The sequence below is a fragment of the Plecotus auritus genome, assembly GCF_963455305.1.
Source record: "Plecotus auritus genome assembly, chromosome: 5".
NCBI classification, from domain to species: domain Eukaryota; kingdom Metazoa; phylum Chordata; class Mammalia; order Chiroptera; family Vespertilionidae; genus Plecotus; species Plecotus auritus.
The window spans coordinates 142,918,365-142,938,494 of NC_137776.1; the positions used below are offsets into that span (position 1 = coordinate 142,918,365).

At 40.5% G+C, this 20,130-nt stretch overlaps 1 protein-coding gene across 2 annotated transcripts in view; it reads left to right on the forward strand.

Annotated features, from left to right (window-relative positions):
* Positions 1 to 11,968: 11,968 nt before the first annotated feature.
* Positions 11,969 to 20,130, forward strand: part of TMC1 (transmembrane channel like 1) — a 241,810-nt gene continuing 233,648 nt past the window's right edge. For both annotated transcript variants that reach the window (XM_080668801.1, XM_080668800.1), the window contains exon 1: positions 11,969 to 12,041. The gene's annotated coding sequence lies outside the window, so the exon portion shown is untranslated. The remainder of the gene's footprint in view (positions 12,042 to 20,130) is intronic.

A 20,130-nucleotide genomic window follows, 5' to 3' on the forward strand; every position in this document is an offset into this window, starting at 1 on the left:
ACAATATCATGTCATCTGCAAATAAGGACAGCTTTACTTCTTCTTTTGCAATTTGGATGCCTTTTATTTCTTCTTGTTTTTTTTTTTTTTTTAAAGCTGTGGCTTCCCCATATTCTTTTTTTAAAAAATATATTTTATTGATTTTTTACAGAGAGAAAGGGAGAGGGATAGAGAGTTAGAAACATCGATGAGAGAGAAACATCAATCAGCTGCCTTCTGCATACCCCCTACTGGGGATGTGCCCACAACCAAGGTACATGCCCTTGATCAGAATTGAACCTGGGACCCCTCAGTCTACAAGCCAATGCTCTATCAACTGAGCCAAACCAGTCAGGGCTATTTCTTCTTGTTGTCTGATCGCAATGGCTAGTACTTCCAGTACTATGTTGAACAGGAATGGTGAGAGTGGGCATCCCTGTCTTTTTCCTGTTCTTAGGGGAAATGGTTTCAGTTTTTGTCCATTGAGTATGATGTTGGCTGTGGGTTTGTCATATATGGCTTTTATTATGTTGAGGTATGATCCTTCTATTCCTACCTTGCTGAGTGTTTTGATCAAGAAGGGGTGTTGGATTTTGTCAAATGCTTTTTCTGCATCAATTGATATGATTATGTGATTTTTATCTCTCAATTTGTTTATGTGATGTGTCACGTTTATTGATTTGCAGATATTGTACCATCCTTGCATCCCTGGGATAAATCCTACTTGGTCATGGTGTATGATCTTTCTAAGGTATTGCTGGATCCGATTTGCTAGAATTTTGTTGAGGATTTTGGCATCTATGTTCATGAGGGATATTGGCCTATAATTCTCTTTCATTGTGTTGTCTTTATCTGGTTTTGGTATTAGGGTGATGCTGGCTTCATAGAATGAACTTGGAAGTGTTCCTTCCTCTTGAATTTTTTGGAATAGTCTGAGGAGGATAGGTTTTAGTTCTTCCTTGGATGTTTGGTATAACTCCCCTGAGAAGCCAGCTGGCCCCAGGCTTTTGTTTGCTGGGACCTTTTTTTTTTTTTTTTAAATACATTTTATTGATTTTTTTACAGAGAGGAAGGAAGAGGGATAGATAGTCAGAAACATCGATGAGAGAGAAACATCGATCAGCTGCCTCCTGCACACCTCATACTGGGGATGTGCCCGCAACCAAGTTACATGCCCTTGACCGAAATCGAACCTGGGACCTTTCAGTCCGCAGGCCGATGCTCTATCCACTGAGCCAAACCGGTTTTGGCTGCTGGGAGCTTTTTGATGACTTCTTCAATTTCTTCTATAGTTATCGGCCTATTGAGATTATTAGAATCTTCCCGATTGAGTTTTGGAAGGTTGTATTTTTCTAGGAACATGTCCATTTCCTCTAGGTTGTCTAGTTTGTTGGAGTAGAGTTGTTCATAGTATATTTTAATAATCCTTTGTATTTCTGTGGGGTCTGTTGTCATTTCGCCCCTCTCATTTCTGATTTTATTTATTTGAGTACTCTCTCTTTGCTTCTTAGTGAGCATGGCTAGAGGTTCATCAATCTTGTTTATCCTTTCAAAGAACCAGCTCTTGGTTTCATTGATCTTTTGTATTGTTTTTTTTTGGTTTCTATGTCATTTATTTCTGCTCTGATCTTTATTATCTCCTTCCTTCTGCTCACTCTGGGCTTTTCTTGTTGATCTCTTTCTAATTCTTTGAGTTGTAGAGTTAGATGATTTACTACCATTTTTTCTTTTTTTTTTTTTGAGGTAGGCTTGTAGAGCTATAAACTTCCCTCTCAGGACTGCTTTCAGTGTGTCCTATAGATTTTGGATTGCTGGGTTTTGTTGTCATTAGTTTCCAGGATGCTTTTAATTTCTTCTTTGATCTCTTTGGTAACCCAGTCATTATTTAATAGCATGCCATTCAGCTTCCAAGTGTTTGAGATTTTTGGATTGTTTTTATTGTAGTTTGTTTCTAATTTTATGTCATTGTGGTCTGAGAAGATGCTTGGTATGATTTCAAGCTTCTTGAATTTGGGGAGACTTTGCTTGTGACCCAATATGTGGTCTATTTTTGAAAATGTCCCATGTGCACTTGAGATGAACGTATATTCCATGGCTTTGGGGTGAAATGTTCTGAAGATGTCAGTTAAGTCCATCTGATCTAGTGAGTCATTTAGGACTGCTGTGTCTTTGCTGATTTTTTGTCTAGAGGATTTATCCAGTGATGTCAGTGGTGTATTAAAGTCCCCTACTATGATTGTATTGTTGTCGATCTCTCCCTTGATAATCTTCCAGGAGTTTTGTTATGTATTTGGGTGCTCCTGCATTGGGTGCATATATATTTATCAGGGTTATATCCTCTTGTTGTATCGATCCCTTTAGTATTATGAAGTGGCCTTCCTTATCTCTTGTTTTGGCATTTACTTTGAGGTCTATTTTGTCAGTTATAAGTATTGCTACCCCAGTTTTATTTTTCATTTCCATTTGCCTGAAAGATATTTTTCTATTCCTTCACTTTCAATCTGTGAGTCTCTTGTTCTGAGATGGGTCTCTTGTAGACAGCATATATATGGGTTGTGTTTTTTTATCCATTCAGCCACTCAATGTCTTTTGACTGGAGAATTTAGTCCGTTTACGTTTAAAGTTATTACTGAAAGGTATTTGTTTGTAGTCATATCTATTTTTGCGACTGTGTTCCTTCTTACCTGTTTATTTCTTCTGTTTACAGTATTCCCTTTAGCATTTCTTGCATTGCTGGTTTGGTGGTAATAAACTCCCTTAGCCTTTTTTTGTCTGCGAAGCTCCTGATTTCCCCTTCAATTTTGATTGATAGTCTTGCTGGATAGAGTATTCTTGGATTCAGCCCTTTGCTTTGCAACACTTTGTATACCTCCTTCCATTCCCTTCTAGCTTGATGTGTTTCTGTTGAGAAATCATTTGATAATCTGATAGGGGTTCCTTTGTAGGTAACTCTCTGTCTCTCTCTTGCCGCCTTTAAGATTCTCTCTTTGTCGATGATATTTGCCATTGAAATTATGATGTGTCTTGGTGTGGATCTTTTGGGGTTGATTCTGCTTGGGATTCTCTGTACTTGTGTAACTTTTTTCTTCCCCATATCCGGGAAGTTTTCTATCATTATTTCTTCAAATAGATTTTCTAATCCTTGCTGCTCTTCTTGTCCTTCTGGTAGCCCTATTATACGTATGTTACTTCGTTTCATGTTGTCCCAAAGCTCCCTTAGGCTTTCCTCCTGCTTTTTAATTTTTTTTCTCCAATTGCTGTTCAGATTCAGCTTGTTTCTGTACCTGATCTTCTAGCTCACTAATTCGGTCCTCTGCTTCTTCTAGTATACTGTTGAAACTTTCCATGGTGTTTTTGATTGTAGCTATATCACTTTTCATTTCTTCCTGATTCTTGCATAGGTTGTTGATTTTCTCATCCATCCGATGTATAAATTCCATGACCATTACTCTGAACTCATTTTCGGTCATGTTGCATGCTTCAATTTCACTAATTTCCTTTCTTGGCGACTCCTCATTTTCTTTCTTCTGGGGATTGTGTCATCTCCCCATTATGACTATCATCAGAAGGTTCAAACTTCGTGTTGTGTGGACCTGGGCCATGTGTGTGGTAACTTTGCACCACCCGAGTTTCACTGAAGTGCTCTGACACTAGGATGTGTGGCTGCCATGGGTTGGTGGGATCCAGGCTTGCCCAGGGTCAGTGTTCCCAGCGTTCAGTGTGGTCTCATGTGCGCACATAGAATCAGGGACCCTGCCTGCACCGCACTGTTGGCGTGTGCCGAGAATGAGTCCCCTAGCGCATGCCAGGAGTCAGAGTTTCCCTGTGTCTGCACCAAGAATCGAGTATCAGAGTCTCTGTTGCCTCGTGTGGCTTCTCACTGAGAATCAGGGTCCCCATGTGTGCATGCACCAAGAATTGGAGTCACTGGCTCTTAGTGTGAATGCGCTGTGAGTCAGGGATCCCAGGCGCACACGGTAAGAAACAGAGTCAAGTCGGTGCTGCTCATTGCTGCCTCTTGCCAGGAGAATTTGGGTCCAGGTCACCATGGGGGACTGGGTTACACAATAGCTCTGTGGTGTGCCTGCACTGCGGAAAACTGACTTCCGTGTGCGCTTGCCCAGAATCAAAGTCAGGTGGCACTGCCACCCTGCGTGGGCTTCAGGTTTGTTCACAGACTGGAGCAGATTCCAGTCTCTCAAATTCCAGTAGCAGTGCTGCAGTCCGCGCAGCGCTCTATCAAGCTCAAATTCCCCGTACGGGAGCTGCGTCCTGCGTGCTCGCACTCTCAAGCTCAATTTCCTGTAGGGGCGCTGCCGCTGGAGTGAGGGGCAGGTCTATCAGTTACTATGGCGCTATCCGCGAGCCTGCGGGGAGGGGGATAGGCTCTTTGACTCACAGAAATCTGCTGCCGGGAAGTCTGGATTCTTGTTGTCTGTTGGTCTGAAGCTGTGGTCGCAATTCTCTGTCCCCAGTGGTTTCACGATCCTGGTTTGTGTCTGAGACCAGGATCCTAGTCTCAAGCATCTCTGTTTCTCAAGATGGCATGGTCTCTGTGCCCGCACCGGCCACCCAGAAGTGTCCGCTTTGTGCGGAGGCTCTGCCATCTAAGACTGCCCAGTTTGGCAGCCCCTTGGAGGACCTGCAGAATCTAACTGTCCCTAGCTCATACACACACACACCACACATGTCTACACTCTCCTCTATGGGTTCCTCACTCTCTCACACTCTCTCTCTCCCTACCTTCCTGCCGGTCGCCATCTTTGGTTCGCTCAGCAGCTGTCAATCTTCTACAATGAAGTTTTGTTTAGTGTTCTGTTGAGACATGATGACTAGCTACTTTAAACCAGAACCTATGGTGGCTTTCAGGTACCTGTCAAGTGCTTTAACAACAAAACCAAATATTTACAGAATGCTTATTATATTCAAGGCACTGTGCTTATCTGCAACAATATAAAGGCTCATGAAATGCAAAAACATACAATCTAAACATACTTGTGGAAATACAAGCATATTTTCAATTAATCTTCAGCACCAATACCATCAATAAAAGTAAGAGTTTTATTGGCAGAGCTTCACCATAGAATCTAAGAAAAATTCCTTGGGCTACTCATTTTCCTTGCTCTAAACATTAATTGATACTTGAGTTTTTGGCTGCAAGATATACATGGTATTTCTTGTAAAGGCTACATGCAATCTTCATACAGATTTAAATGCTACTTATATTCAGAGCAACCTACCTATTTTGCTTATTGCTGTCTGGCTTATGTTCAATGAGAAAATACAAATGCCGAATATGCTGGAAACATGGTAGGTGGAAGGCTGCATTAGAGTTCGATAGAGGCAAAATAGCATAGTAAAAACCACACAGACTTGGGAGTCAGGCAAGCCAACACTCCCACTTACTAGCTAGCTGGCTTTAGACATCTCTTGGCCTCTGAGAGGCGCAATTTTCTCCATGTTGTAATGGGAGTCATAACAGTTCCTCTTGTATCTACCTCACTGGGTTGTATAAGGCTCGAAGGAGAAAATATTGTAAGTCCTGAAGTACTACCCAAAAATGGGTCACAACAGTTAAATGATGTAACAGGTTAGATTAGTTTTACCACAAGGTTTTCAAAGTTGTTGTTAATACTCTACAAGTCTGAGTAGACAAAGAGTATTCATATATTTTTATCTTTCAGATGTGTGTGAGAGTAAAGTGGGAGCTAGAGGAGAGTTCAAGATGAGTATGTGAAATTTATAATACAAAATAAAATGCAGTGACTGAAGGATTTTGAAGGGGCTAACTGCATTTTTTAAAATCCAAAATCCCATACTTCATGACCTGCTTGCAATAGATTTCCCCAAATTATCCCCAAAGCAAGAGAAGATGCTGAACGATCCAGCTGGATTTGAAAATAACTTATAAAAAATGCTTTAATGGCTGGTCCCTGGAAAGGAAATTTAATAATAAATAGACAACCACAGTATATCTTCTGTTGCTTAAAACAGAGATCTCAACCATCCCATAACTTCCACTTTTATAGTAACCTTAGCTGATAAGTAGATTTGGAGAAAAACTAAATAAACCAAGATGTACTGCTCTTCTTCCACTCTCCTAACAAGAACAGAAAGTCTGACTCATATATTAGAGGCCTTAGCTACCAGTTAGAATTTAAGATGTCATTTCTATGGAGTCAGTTCTTAACCATGACGTATATAAAAAAATCTCTAGACATGTGATGCCTGATGTTTTAGAGGAGCGTGTGTGTGTGTGTGTGTGTGTGTGTGTGTGTGTGGTTACATGGGCCTGAGGCTGGGTTTTTTGTGGTTCCCACTCTTGAAACATTTTGGTCTTAACCAAAGTTACCCACTCACTCTACTATTTTCTGGCCTTGTTAAGAGAGGTAAAGCTAAAAGAAGTTATTTAGTTATTTTTGTTTTTTTGTCCTGTCCCAGTTTCTGTGTTTTCTACTTTATTAGCTAGTGGCTGGATTTTATTTACATGGCAAGGGCAAGTCAAACATTATAAAAGTTTAATTAAAAGTTATTGGAGCAGCCGAAACCGGTTTGGCTCAGTGGATAGAGCGTCGGCCTGCGGACTGAAGGGTCCCGGGTTCGATTCCGGTCAAGGGCATGTACCTTGGTTGCGGGCACATCCCCAGTGGGAGGTGTGCAGGAGGCAGCTGATCGATGTTTCTCTCTCATCGATGTTTCTAGCTCTCTATCCCTCTCCCTTCCTCTCTGTAAAATATCAATAAAATATATTTAAAAAAAAAAAGTTATTGGAGCAGATATTTACTAGTGCATTCTGAATTATAATGTAAATGTGGCTCTTTAACTAACCATGGGCATCTGAAGTACTTGACCTTATGTGTGAAACGCTTGAGCTTTTGTATGAGTAACTCCCATAGAACTTATTAGTAAGATTTCTAATATTTCTTTTAGTGATTCCCCTCCCCCAAATAGTATAAGCATCCCAGTTCAAAGATGGTGATGGTGATGGCTATGCTGTTGTTAGGTCTGACCATATTGCTATTGCTTCTTGCTGCTACTTAATATCATGGGTATAGATTGGCTCCACATAGTCTGATAGATGCTGCACTGTTGCTGGGATGGTCTGGTTGGTCTTGGTGTTTGACCAGGGTATAAAGGTTCATTCCAATGTGTGTGTGTGTGTGTGTTGGGGGGGGGGTCCCCTACATTACCAAGCAATTCTCTGACACCAATCAATTGGGGTGGGTCTTATAATTCAGCTCAATTCTGATGCTATCTGGAAATAGCATAAGATTATACAAGTTAAGGGCTCAGTCCCACAAGACTGCCCCACCCTGCTTCAGGTGCCAGTTACAAGTTCAGGTTGTCACCTGTGCTTCTGACCAACTAGCTATAGATAAGAGGTGCCCATGACTCCCTCCTTCAGTTCAATTAATTCGCTAGAGCGACTCACAGAACTCAGAGAAATGTTCTTACTAGATGGTTTATTATAAAAGGACATAGCTCAGGGATATCCAGATGGAAGAGATGCATAGGGTAAGATATGAATGTTACCAGTATTGGGGTTCTTGGGTTCCCCAAGACAGAAATCAAGACGAAACTCCAGAGAAATTTCCAGGCAGATTTTATTAAGCTTATGCTCAAGCACAAGGGAGACAGCACAAAGGAAAGGAAGGTCCTCTGAACTGGCTGGGTGGGGCTGGCCCTGGGCTGCTATTATAAGCTGAGAACAAAGTGGGCTTAAAAGAAAAGGTGGGATTGTGAAGGGTTCAGGGAGTGGAATTTTCCATGGGTGGGGTTACTGCTTCCTTCTGTCAGGTTGCTTGGCAACTATCTCTTACTTGTGCTATGGGGGCAAGACTGTGACAGTCTCACTAGGCCATAAGAATTTTTCAGTTCATTATAATCTTGTGGGACCACTGTTATATATGTGGCTGGTCTGTTGTTGACTGAAATGCTGCACAGGACTGTAAAGGGTTTGTTCTCCTGACAACCAGTCACTATCCTTAGGTGACCTATGGCTATTCCCAAAGTCACATCATTCTCACCACTTAGGACATTACAAGGATTTTAGAAGTTCTATACTAGGAAAGGGGACATAGAACAAATATAAATTTCTTATTCTAAATCACAATATCACCCAGGGAAACACACATTTTAATGCTCAGTGACTGTTTGCTGTGCTTGGGTGCCTAGATTAGAGGAACTTCCAACATTAGCCATACTGCTCAAACTGGCCCTCTCTCATAAGCATGTAAGACACTAATGTTGGCTCTGCGCCACCAGTCTCCACAGACTTCTCCAATATTTTACTCTGTTTTCTATAATTAGATATTTTCACTTTAAATATTGGCTAGGATTCAGGGACTGGGCTTCGGATACAGATTGGGCCACCTCCATCTCAAGTAAAACCTCTTCTTATCAGGATGCGGGCAGAATTACTCAGCTGCTGGAACAAAACCAAAGACCTCATACTCTTCTCCCAGGACACATGGGTGGGTGCTTGTTCTATATTGTTATATTTTATTTATTTGTTTGTTTTACCTGAGAGGTTCACTTAAGTGACTCCATGCAGGTCAAAAAAAGATCAAACAAACTTCAACCAGCTCTCCCTTATTCGATTGTAACATCTGGAAGCATTTAAAGTGGAAAGATAAATACATATGTACCTAGGGCAACTGGCCTTCTGCTCTTATGTGTCATTTTGATCTGATCTATAATGTCAAAATGTAGCCAATACAAAAATAAATGATTTTGTAAGTTCCATCATTGTATATACCCAGACGACATAATGAATAATATTTTAGATCCATTCACTAGGAAATTACTTTAGTGCTTTTCCCCATTCCGTCATCTGAAATAGCTGACCTTTATTCAATGCTTTTTTCAAATAGGAGCTACTGTTACATAGCGAGATCAAGAATTCAAAGCACAGTGGTAAATAGGCTCTTTCTAATTTAGGAATTGCACATACTCTACTATTTCTGACCTATTGAGTTATAAAAATTAATAAAACTATTTTTATCTTCAATGAAATTGCATTGATGTAAACCACATCAAAATTAGCTCTTGAATTTAAAACCTTAATTTATGGAGCATGTTGCATCCCTGTCAATATTTACACGTGGCACAGAGGCAGAAGGCAATTGTGCAAACCAATGCCATCCATCAAAGAAAGGGAGGTACCTGTAATTATATTATATCAATAAGATTTGCCAAGTAAAAGAAGAGAATGTGTTTTAGTATATGGAGAAAAACAAATGCATTTGGTTTCATTACTTTCCTACCACTTAATTTTTCAATGACTGTCTAATTCAAATTCCAGCCATTTATGGCCATCCTTTTCAGCAGTTTTTGCTCTATCAGTTTGAACTGAGTGAGGCTGGAAATGTCAGTAATGACATTCCTTATATTGATAGTTGTTGCCTTGGAGGGAGTCATTTCAGATTCAAGGCTGAGTTTTGTATACTTTGGTTGCATGGAATTAGATGACACTTCTCTTCCTGGGAGTATAATCTTTGTGATTGCTGATTCCAAGAGGGTGTTGAGAAACTTTCCTGAGAAAAAAAATAAATAAACATCCAAAGTGAAGTTCACACTTGGGGGTCAGATGTTGTCTGGTATGTCTGGTAGATTTGAAGTTGGAGTGTCCATGTGTTGGAGGTAGGAGTACAAGGTGATAAATTATGTGAATCCAGGTGGAGTTCCTAAAACTGAACTCACCTTAAGGAAAAGGTTCAATGAAACAAGTCAGACTCAAGTACAGGCCAAATGACAGAAGACTGGTGAGAATGAAAGGGGTGTTCAAGTGTGGCGGCTGATACAAAAAATCTGTGCTAATAAAATCACCTTGTGTGTCAGGTCAGGGAGATAGAAAACAACACTGTCTCACTATCTTTACAACCCCCAGTCCCAGAAATTTACTGTTGTTTACCTTCCCCTCCTGTTGCTCAATATTCCCGAGAGTCCTCAAAGAGGGCATAACAGACAGGGATATTTTCTACCTGCCATTCTCGATGCATTACTGGCTGGAAAGAAACTTGGGTTGATGAAAAGCAGTGCGAGGAGTGTGGTCTGCAGAGTTCTGGCGTGGCTAACAGTGCCACCAATGTTGGGGTCAGTGTGCAATGACCAGAAATACCTTGTAAGACCTTCCTAAGCGATCCTGACATACTGGGCAATGGGGAGGGAGAAACACTCTGCAAGGGCCAGAATTCCTTCCAGAGCAAGTCTGAATGTAACCAATGATTTGTACTCAGTTAAAAAAGTGTAGCTGACAATTTGTACCCACAGGTAAAAAAGTCAAGAGTCATTGGGTGATATTTATCTGTCTGTCTATCTATCTATCTATCTATCTATCTATCTATCTATCTATCTAAGGATATTATGCAAAGTGTCCCCTTGGGAGTTTGACCAGGAGACCGGGAGTTTGGTTGCTCGCTATGACGTGCACTGACCACCAGGGGGCAGCATGGAATGAAGGAAGGCCTGGCCAGCAGCTGGCAGCTGGGGAAGGAAGGCCCTGGTTGGGAGCTGGAAGATCCCGATAGGCCCTAATCACCGGCCAGGCCTAGGGACCCTACCCGTGTATGAATTTCATGCACCAGGCCTCTAGTTTATTATAATTTTATTAGTAGTTTCCTGATAACCTTTGTGGGACAGCTCTTGATAAACAAACAAACAAATAAAACAATTGAAATGGAACTTCAGCTGGTGCCTCCATTCCAAATTATGTAATAACAATTGTATCTCTCTCTCTCTCTCTCTCTCTCTCTCTCTCTCTCTCTCTCACACACACACACACACACACACACACACACACATTGGTTTTATAACTTTGGACAGCTTTAGTTCTTAAGAGGTGCGATGTTTTCATGGATTGTGTTCTTTTGCTAGCCATCATGTTGCTATACAATGAAACCAGTTGAATACTTATAAAATAAGAGATAGACTATATCCAGTAGAAAAGCAAGGAGTTTTGATGTGAGGCAAAACATAATAGAAGGAAAATATACATAGATATTCTTAGAAGGTCAATTTTAATAAAATTTACAGCTATTAAAATGCAGGGATGATTTTCAAGTGTGTATCATGTGTCTACTTAGGATTCAACAATATCAATATAACATTTAACATTTATCAAACATCACTATATGCCTGAAACTGCCAGGGCCTGAGATACAAAGGTAATTAAGACACAAACTGCCGTGGAGGAATTCCCAACTTAAAAGGGAACAAACAGCTGCAATAAATAATATAATAGCAATGCTCTGTGACAAAGGGGAAAGAGTGAGTAACTTTTGGGAAAGCGGTTTGGGATGGCTTCTCAGAGGAAGGCTCTCCTAGCGTGGGTTGGGCAGAGAGTCAGGTAAGGAAGGCCATTTCAGTTAGGGGGAACTCTATGTGAAAAAACAAGGATTCATCAAACTGGATGGAAGCTTCTGCAGCTTTTCCTGTGGGTTATTCACAAGCCACAAAAAAGCTAGTATAACAAGAATTTTGGGAGCATTTAGAGTGATGAGGGACAACACTAGAGAAGTGAGCTTTAACCCAGTTTTTGAGAGCTGTGGTAAGGGAGTTAGATTTTATACTGTGGGCAATGGGAAACTGTTGAGGTGTTTAAGTAGAGTGACATATTTAGATTCATGAATTAAAAATTAAAAAATAACACTACCTGACACCCTTGTAAATGACTCCCTTTCCCAACTTGGTCCTACTTCTTTGTGGAACTCTTTCTCATATGCTCATTTTTTTCCCCTGAAATATGTGATCATCTTAGCCCTTTGATATGATAAATGTTGATTGTTGAAAAATCGATCTCATTTCATGAGTCCATTATTTTATTATATTGTTATAATGATTTTTGCAAGATAATAATGTTTCAAAGTTGAGAAGTTATGCATAGATTCTAATTTCTAAGATCATTTATGAAACAGTGGAAATGTGGTTTGTTGGTAGAATCAACTGTCTTAACATGTGTGGCTATAAATGTGATCTCATTGTTTTTCAGATGCAGTGAGGACTCTTTGAATGGGAGAAGGACTTTAGAGCTTTCCAACATGGAAGGAAGATTCTAGATCTAGGTGAGTTTATTGTGACATGGGAATCCATAGCCCATTTTGTTTTTAGTTATTTTAAACACGCTAAATTCAGGAAACCATGGTAAAGACTATGAAGAAGACATAGTTTGCTTTATATTTAAAATACTAAGTAGCAGAAGTAAATAGGTACTTGATGTAAGTAAGCCTAGAATCACAAACTCCTATCCCAATTCAGAATGTTTCTAATTTAGAGAAAAGTGAGCTTATAAAATGTGGTTGAGCGTCGACCTATGAACTAGGGGTCACGGTTCAATTCCCAGTCAGAGCACTTGCCTGAGCTGTAGAGCTGGTAGGAGTGCAGTGAAGGGGCAGCTCACAAAGAAAGACTGGGGTGGCAGGGAATTCAGAAGGCTTTGGGCAGGAAATAAAGTGGAGTGGAATCTTCAAAAATGAGCAGCAGCCTGTGGGAGAAGTGAAGGAGAAGGGGGTAGGAGGAGGAAGACCAAGGAGGGAGGAAGAGAGAGGACTGATGGGGAATTACTTACTCCAGGCTGAGGGCACAGAATGAGAAAATGCAGAGGTTTGAACCAGCATGCTATTTAAAGGGACCTAGAAGCTGGTAAGAGCCCTGTTACCCAAGCGTAAAGTGCAAAGCGGGGAGGGGAGGTAGTGGGCTTTGCAGACCCAAAGCCACAGACACATTTTTCATAGCCCAAGGTCAGTCTTCTATTACCCTTTACAGTGGGGTTATAATTATTCATTTTTCTCTTGTCATTGCTAGGGAGTCCATTAAAAACTTGCCGCCATCCTTGGTCCCAACAGTTAATAGACGGTAGCACCTTTTATTTCTTCTCCTAGCACTGAAATCAATAGAGCTTTTGCCAAATCTCAGGTATGTTTTTATTCAGGTTTGGGGCAGGGACATTTAAAATTATGTGTAATACTTGAAAATAGAGAAGAAAATAGCTTTAGCAATTTGATCCTTTATTCAACTTCAAGCTTTCCATAAAGGTAAAAAAAGATATTTTGAAGGATAGTGTTATCATTTTAGCAGAGTCCCTTTGAGTTCTTGTGAGCCCTGGGAAAACAGGATAGTGTCTTCTTAATGCCTAATATGTAGAAGATGCTTGACCGACGTTTATTGGATAAAATATATTTACATTTGTTGTTAGTAATAGTAACAACATCTTACCTTAATCCATTTAAACTACTATAACAAAATATCACAGACTGAATGATTATTTTCACAGTTCTGGCAGCTGGGTAGTCCAAGGTCAAGGTGTTGGTGGATTTAGTGTCTGATGATATCCCACTTTCTGGTTCATAGACAGCTGTCTTTTCACTGTAACTTCACATGGCACAGGGAGCAAGGAGTCTCAGGGTCTCTTCTTTAAGGACCCTAATCCCATTCATGAAGACCCGCCCTCATGACCTAAGCACCTTCCAAAGGCCCCATCTTCTAATATCATCACATTGGGGATTAGGTTTCAACATAAAATTTTGAAGAGACACAATCAGTCTATAGCATGTTTCTGTAGAGCACAATTCATGATAAATTTCTCAAGGATGTGATCTCATATGGTGATTACAACAGCTCAATGAGGTAAGTAAGGAATTGTTTTTAACTCCATTACAAGTTGTGTCTTATCCTTGACCCAATATTACCCGACCCATACCTTTTACCTCTTACACTGAAAGAAAACTGGTAAGTGCTTACTCTTATGGCAAATAGCTAATAGAGAGGGTAGGCACTATAGGTTTTTATTTTTAATGCCATAGAATCATAAAAACAATAAAGGAGGCAGGAGCCTTTAGAGTCAAACCTTTTGATTTCACAGGTCAGGAAAGAGAGGTCACAGCTACTCAGTAGAGCCAGGTTTATAACCCGAGTCTCTGGATGCCTGTATTTGGGTGGACACATCAGGATTTATTAGTAGGTGTGCTTACCTGAAATTCCCATGTCTTTCAAGCAGCAGACCACCACACATCTGCACAGCAAGAGCCTGGGTTGTGGAGATTCCTATTGTACAATGTGTCTTCTATAGACACATATGCTCCAAGAGAAGGCTGGTTTCAAGGACATAAGAAATAGCACATTCAAAAATGATGTGAATGCCTATTCTTTTATACCAGTATCGAACAATACTATGTAGGTGTCTAAATATAATAAGCTGTTTTATTTTTCCCAGAAGAGGAAGTGAGGGTCCAGAAAAGTTAAATGTTGCAAAGGATTTTATTGGCCAAGTCAACATCTGTGTGCTTCCTAACAGTGAGTCATCTCTATTCGTAATAAGTAGGGCAGGAGAGCAGCTGGAATTTCCCAGATCACTCCTAGGTCACTGCTTCCTATCTGTACTGTTCTTTATCCTCATGGCACAACTTCATTGGCAAAAAAGGGAAACAGAGAGTACCCAGATAGTTGCCCGTACTGACTCAGATGCCTTCAACTTTTGGTATGATAAATTTAGGGCAAAACAAATGTCTAACTTTAATAACAGTATGAATAATTGGATCTCTTCCCAAGTTTTGTTGCTCAATATTGCACCCAGAAAGGAACACTGACTATACACAGCTTATCAAAGACCAGCTGTGACTGACAAATGCAAAGCTTGTCATAGGTGATGAAGCTCAGTAGCTAGAGCATCACTGAAAGAAAGAAAAACACTTTGAGCTGTTGTGCTCTCCCCTTGCTGACATGAAACAAACACACAAACAAACAAATATTCCTTAAAACCGGAAACTAAATCAATGTTGATGCACCAAGTAGCACCCACTAGTCTTGCTTGTCCTTGAATCTTGAAAGCACTAGGCCTTCGTTTGGGAGGGTGTGTGAATGTGTGCATTCTCTAGAAGGTGGCAACCCTGAGAATAGAAGAAAAGGATCTTGTTGAAGATTCATTAAATTCCTATTATAGTTAGTACATTTGGGGCACCCACTTTAGCTCTTAGAATAACATACTCCCTTGCACAGCTGTTATTTTTGCATTCCATGTGTACAACTTGAATTATCCAATGGCCTTGCTTTGAGGAAATTAATCCTATATTATTGATTCTCTCACTGTCAGGAACAATGGGAGCATAGGAAAAATGTGCAACAAGATACTACTGAAACTAAATGAACTCTATGAATTCAAAGTTTTAGGGTGCCACTTAATCATGCAAGCTTTGTTTTTCAAGGCTTCACCTGCCAAGGAAAAATCAAGAACTTGTAGAGTCACAGCAGGATTAAATTCTAGCATTCGTTCATTTTATAATTGGCATTTTTGACTCTAAGAGCTTTCTTTCCTTCTCTGTTTCTTAAAAACAAAGTAAAACAAGACAAAAGAAAACCCAAACTAAATTAAATAAAACCCCTGTGACAAAAAAAAACCCTCCACAAAAAACAGAGCAAAAAAATAATGAGTCTCTAGGCTAGATTAGTATATATGTGGGCCCATGGCACCAGTGCAGATAAAAAGAGAGAAGGGGGAGGGCCCCATTCTTTTCCTACTCCTATTCTTGCTCTACTGTGAGAGGCTTGGAGAGCACAGTGGTCAGCCCACAGGCAAGTCTAGCTCCATGCCCACCGAGCCTCCTTGGAAAATACTTGGTTTTAGTCTATTCTCCCACTTGGTCCACCTGTGGGAAAATAGACTGAGAGAAGAGATCTATCAGCCCTGGAATTGGTCTTTATGTCATTTGGACAGATAATTCAGGGTCTGGGGTACCAGGAGCATGGTCTGGGTGGGGAATGCTTATGTATTAGGTGGGCATGTTCTCTTGACCCCTAGGACATTTTGCCCTGTGAGGACCATGGCTAGAAGAAGTTTCTCTAAAACTTAGGATCTGGGGCAGGATTCCCAGTTGCTCAGATCTATGGGCAGTACTGCTAAAAAAAAAAAAAAAAAAAAAAAAAAAAAAAAAAAATCACCCTAAAAACTTGTTTAAGTGTCCGATTCCTAGATACTCTGATGTAGCAGTTCTGTAGGAACTGGCTGTGCAACCAGAGGTAGGCATGCTGGTGTTTCCTGGTTTGGCTCTGGTCCTGGTGGGGATGTTTACCATCAGGAGAGAGGCCTCTTTCCTCTGCCCTCCCCCAGGCCCTGAGTGACTCACCCTCCTCCTGCTGCTGGACTCTCTGTTGTGGTTGCCAGCACCCCTGTGGTGCCTTTTGCAGACCTCACCTGCTCCCTGTGTACCTCATTGGTTCTGTTTCCCTGCTGCCACAGCTGTGGTTGTTCTGCCCCTTGCTTATTGTAAGAGGACTTGTTATTGTTCCCGCTGCCACTGTTATCAGCTGCAATCACTGGGCTGTTTCTGTTGCAAGAAGAAAGGGCTTCCACTTCTGTCAGATAGACTTGGGAGCTCTTTCACTAAATGACAATAGTACTGAGGGACCCCACATCCCTCATCCTGTTATGGCCTCGTGGTTTCTACCCCTCTAGATAGTACTTGTACCTGCTCTCTGAGACCTGAGAGTGTGCTCATGTCCCTCAGTATTACAATTTTCTTGGGGCCTTTTCCCCCCAGAACTCTGGGCAGCCCTTCTAGTCTCCAAAAGGTTCTGAATCTGAGGAGCCAAGACTTGACTCTCCTTCTCTCTTCCTTCAGGGAGTCTGTGTTACTAGCTAAATTTCCTAGATTTCTGAGGCAGGTAGGCCTGCAAACTGAACTTCACTATGACCTTTGTCACATTTACATGATAGATTTCTTAACAGGATTAGATGAATAATTGCAAAATCACTTCTTACTATTTTTGTGTACTTGTACTAGTAAAAGGCGTGAGAAGCATGAAGACAGGGCAAGGCTAAACATTACAGAATTATGCATCTATTTAAAAGTATGATAAAATATGGGCCCAGAACATTTAAAAGTTAGTTTGAAGAAATTTAGGTACTGAACAAAAATTCCTGTGACTTTGCAAATAGTGAATTCTGCTGTGGTAAACCTGTGCACATAAAATAATGTTTGTGCATTGTCTTTAATACATGGGTACATAAGTATAATATAATATAATAAAATAAAATACATAATGCATTTGTCAAAAATTGTGGCTTCATATGTTCTAAAATAATATTTTGAGATATTTGTTCAAGTATGCTCCCAGGTTGATTTTCTTCTTTCTTTCCCTTTACTATGTTTTATTCAATGGCATTCATTGCTTCTGGGATGGAGTGACTCAGAAGAACACTTAACAGAGAATCTAGTGTTTGTTCTTTAATAAATGTCCAGTAATAAATCCACTGGCCTGGGCATCAGAGAGAAAACTTATAATAAAACTATCATATTAAACCAGTTTTCTCCACTTGCAATTAGATAAATATTTCCAGAAGAAAAGAGAAAATCAGGAGAGAGTAAAGACTTGGACTTTGCCAGTTCTGAGGATAGAGGATAGAGCTACTCCTCCACCCCTCCCCACAATAGGTTTTGGGAATGAAGGTCAGAAAGTCTCATAATATAGGGTCTGGGGAATAAGACAGAACTCAGAATTTCTACATGACTATCATGAATTGGGAATAAAGAAAATATCATTGAGGTGTATCTGGACAGGGGTGTATGATATAACTTCTTGGATTTTTTTTCCAAGCCCAGGGCAGTAGGAGAGCAGCAGAATATTTTATGTGGCTGCAAGCTACATAGTTATAGAAAAGAACTTCACAGCTAAATGATCTTGCAGTGAAACAAAGGATACAGCAGGGACAGTTGATCTTGTGTGGACCAACACCTGAGGACCAGTTGGGAATGAGAATGGATAAGTAGATGCAGCCAGGATATATGATTGCCCACAACTGATGTTTATTCCTTCATTTTCTTATGAATTATCTTGCAGTATGTAATTCTGCAAGACAATTGCTATACTATTGCTATATTACTAATGATAAATGCTATACTTCATGAGTTCCAGAATAATCTTAGCTATTGTCTCTTCCAATAATACCTCTGCCCCATTGCATGCAAGGTCTTTTCAATGTATTTTCTATGCCTCTTACTTCCTCTCTTGTATTTCTCATTTTTATGTCTTTGTGTTTCATTCTAGATAATTCAGTTCACTAATTCTTTTTTCAGCAGTATCTAATATACTGTTAAGTCTGTTTCTTGAATTGATTTCAATTATCAAAATTTTTAGTTCTAGGATATGTTTCCTGCCAGAATTTTTAAACTTGACTTCTATCTCCTTGAATTTAGCAACTATAGTTGTATATAAACCTTTTAAAATAATCCAATATATGGAGCCTCTGAAGTGTATTTTTGTTGCCCATGGTTTACATTCATATTATCTGGTCTTTACAAATGCCTGGATATTTTGATTATATGCTAGACATTTTTTGAGCAATCAATTTTCCAAACACAAAATGCACAAGTCATTTGAAGCCTAGAATTACCTTCTTTTCCCCCACCAAAGAAGATATTTATTACTTTGGCTGGGATTACTAATGTGAAAGCAGCTTGAGTCCCCCACCCCCCACCCCCAACCTGCATTTCGATACATATGCTTGCTAGCCCCAACCCCCTTTTCTGCTTGTGTCCTAGCTAGCCTTGCAAAACCTGTTTCCCTGAATGCTTATCTTACAGGGGCCATAAACCATACAAGGGCTTCTGACTGACAGGGTCTTGGTAGCTATCTTACTTCCCCTCCTTACAACCCTCACAGGGGCTGCAAAAGCCCGTGAAAAGTCCAGAAGCCTAGTCCATATTTGGGAGACAAAGAAACTAGGGGGATAAAAGGGAAAGCCCTGCTGCATTCGATGCTCAGTTTTGGGGACCAGTTCCCCGGAGCCATTCAGCACCGTTGCTCCTACAATAAAGTGCATTTCCTGATCTTCTGAGTGCCTGGCTATTTTGTCTTCTCGTCACCTGGAAATTTTGCTGTAACACTAATAATTCAGAACAAACTTAATCCAAATTTCAGGTGATATTTTCCAGGTCACTCAGAATATTTGTAGTTCATAAAAGGAATAGTTTATTTATGGCTTACCTTTATTTCTAGGGTACAGCTCTTTGGGCTACCAGTCCAAAGTGAGGGGTGGTTTATGGAATTCCTACTTTGCCTGGCTCTAGACACTGATTTTTGTCTCACAGATTTGTGAAGGTCCAAAAGTACAACTCAGCTTCTTGGCTGCCTTTCTCTAATTGGCAAATACTTCCAATTTAAAGGTTGCCTCAAGTACCAAGCTTACCTATTTGGATTTCCATCCCTTCTGTATTGGGGACTGCTAATTCAATCTTTAAAAAAAAAAATACACACACACACACACACGTAAGTATTTCAGAGAGGAAGGGAGAGGGGGAGAGAGATAGAAACATTGATGATGAGAGAGAATCATTGATCGGCTGCCTCCTGCATGCCCCCCACTGGGGATCAAGCTAGCCACTGGTTATGTGCCCTGACTTGGAATCGAACTGTGACCTCCTGGTTCATAGGTCGATGATCAACCACTGAATCATGCTGGCCAGGCTGCTAATTCAATCTTGGATGCCTCCAAGAATTTGGTCTCTTAAAATTTCATCAAGCTTTCTTAGTCATCTTTTGTGAGAGGATTGTTTAACGTTACCTAGTCTTCCAGCAGAAGTAAGTTTTGTTTAAGATGCTTTATTGGTCTTAAAAACCAAGTCATCTTGAGGCTATGGCCATGACTCTGGGGGAAAAAAGGGTGAGGTGAGATGAAGCCAACTCTTAGAAGCCATGCTGATTTTGGTGAAACTTTCCAAAGAGTACTGTAATGTATTTTAATTTTCTTGGACAGATTCAAGTTAATCTTCAGAAAGACAAAATGCAAATGCAGTCTTGTAAGAGCTTGCTGATGAGACTACATTTTCTGAGTGCCTGTGGGATGCCTAGGAAGGAAAAGGCATAGTAATCTATTTTTAATGACCCTACGGCTCAGAATTCTTAAATGGGTGTCAGTCTACTAGTCTGGGTTTGGGCTTACTTGGCACAGAGGATCCTGTCATTGTGACAAACTGATTTACCCCTTAATCTGCATACATGCAGGAGCGAGGGTGGGGGTGAGGGGAAGGGGATACTTTGTAGGAGGAAGCTACATTCTATAGTCAGGTCTGATTCTTCCCTAGCCTTGGAGAGGGGTGCTTATGATTTGGCTGCTCAAGTGCCCTCTCCTTGCTTTGCCTATCGAAAGCTGAGCACTTTTTT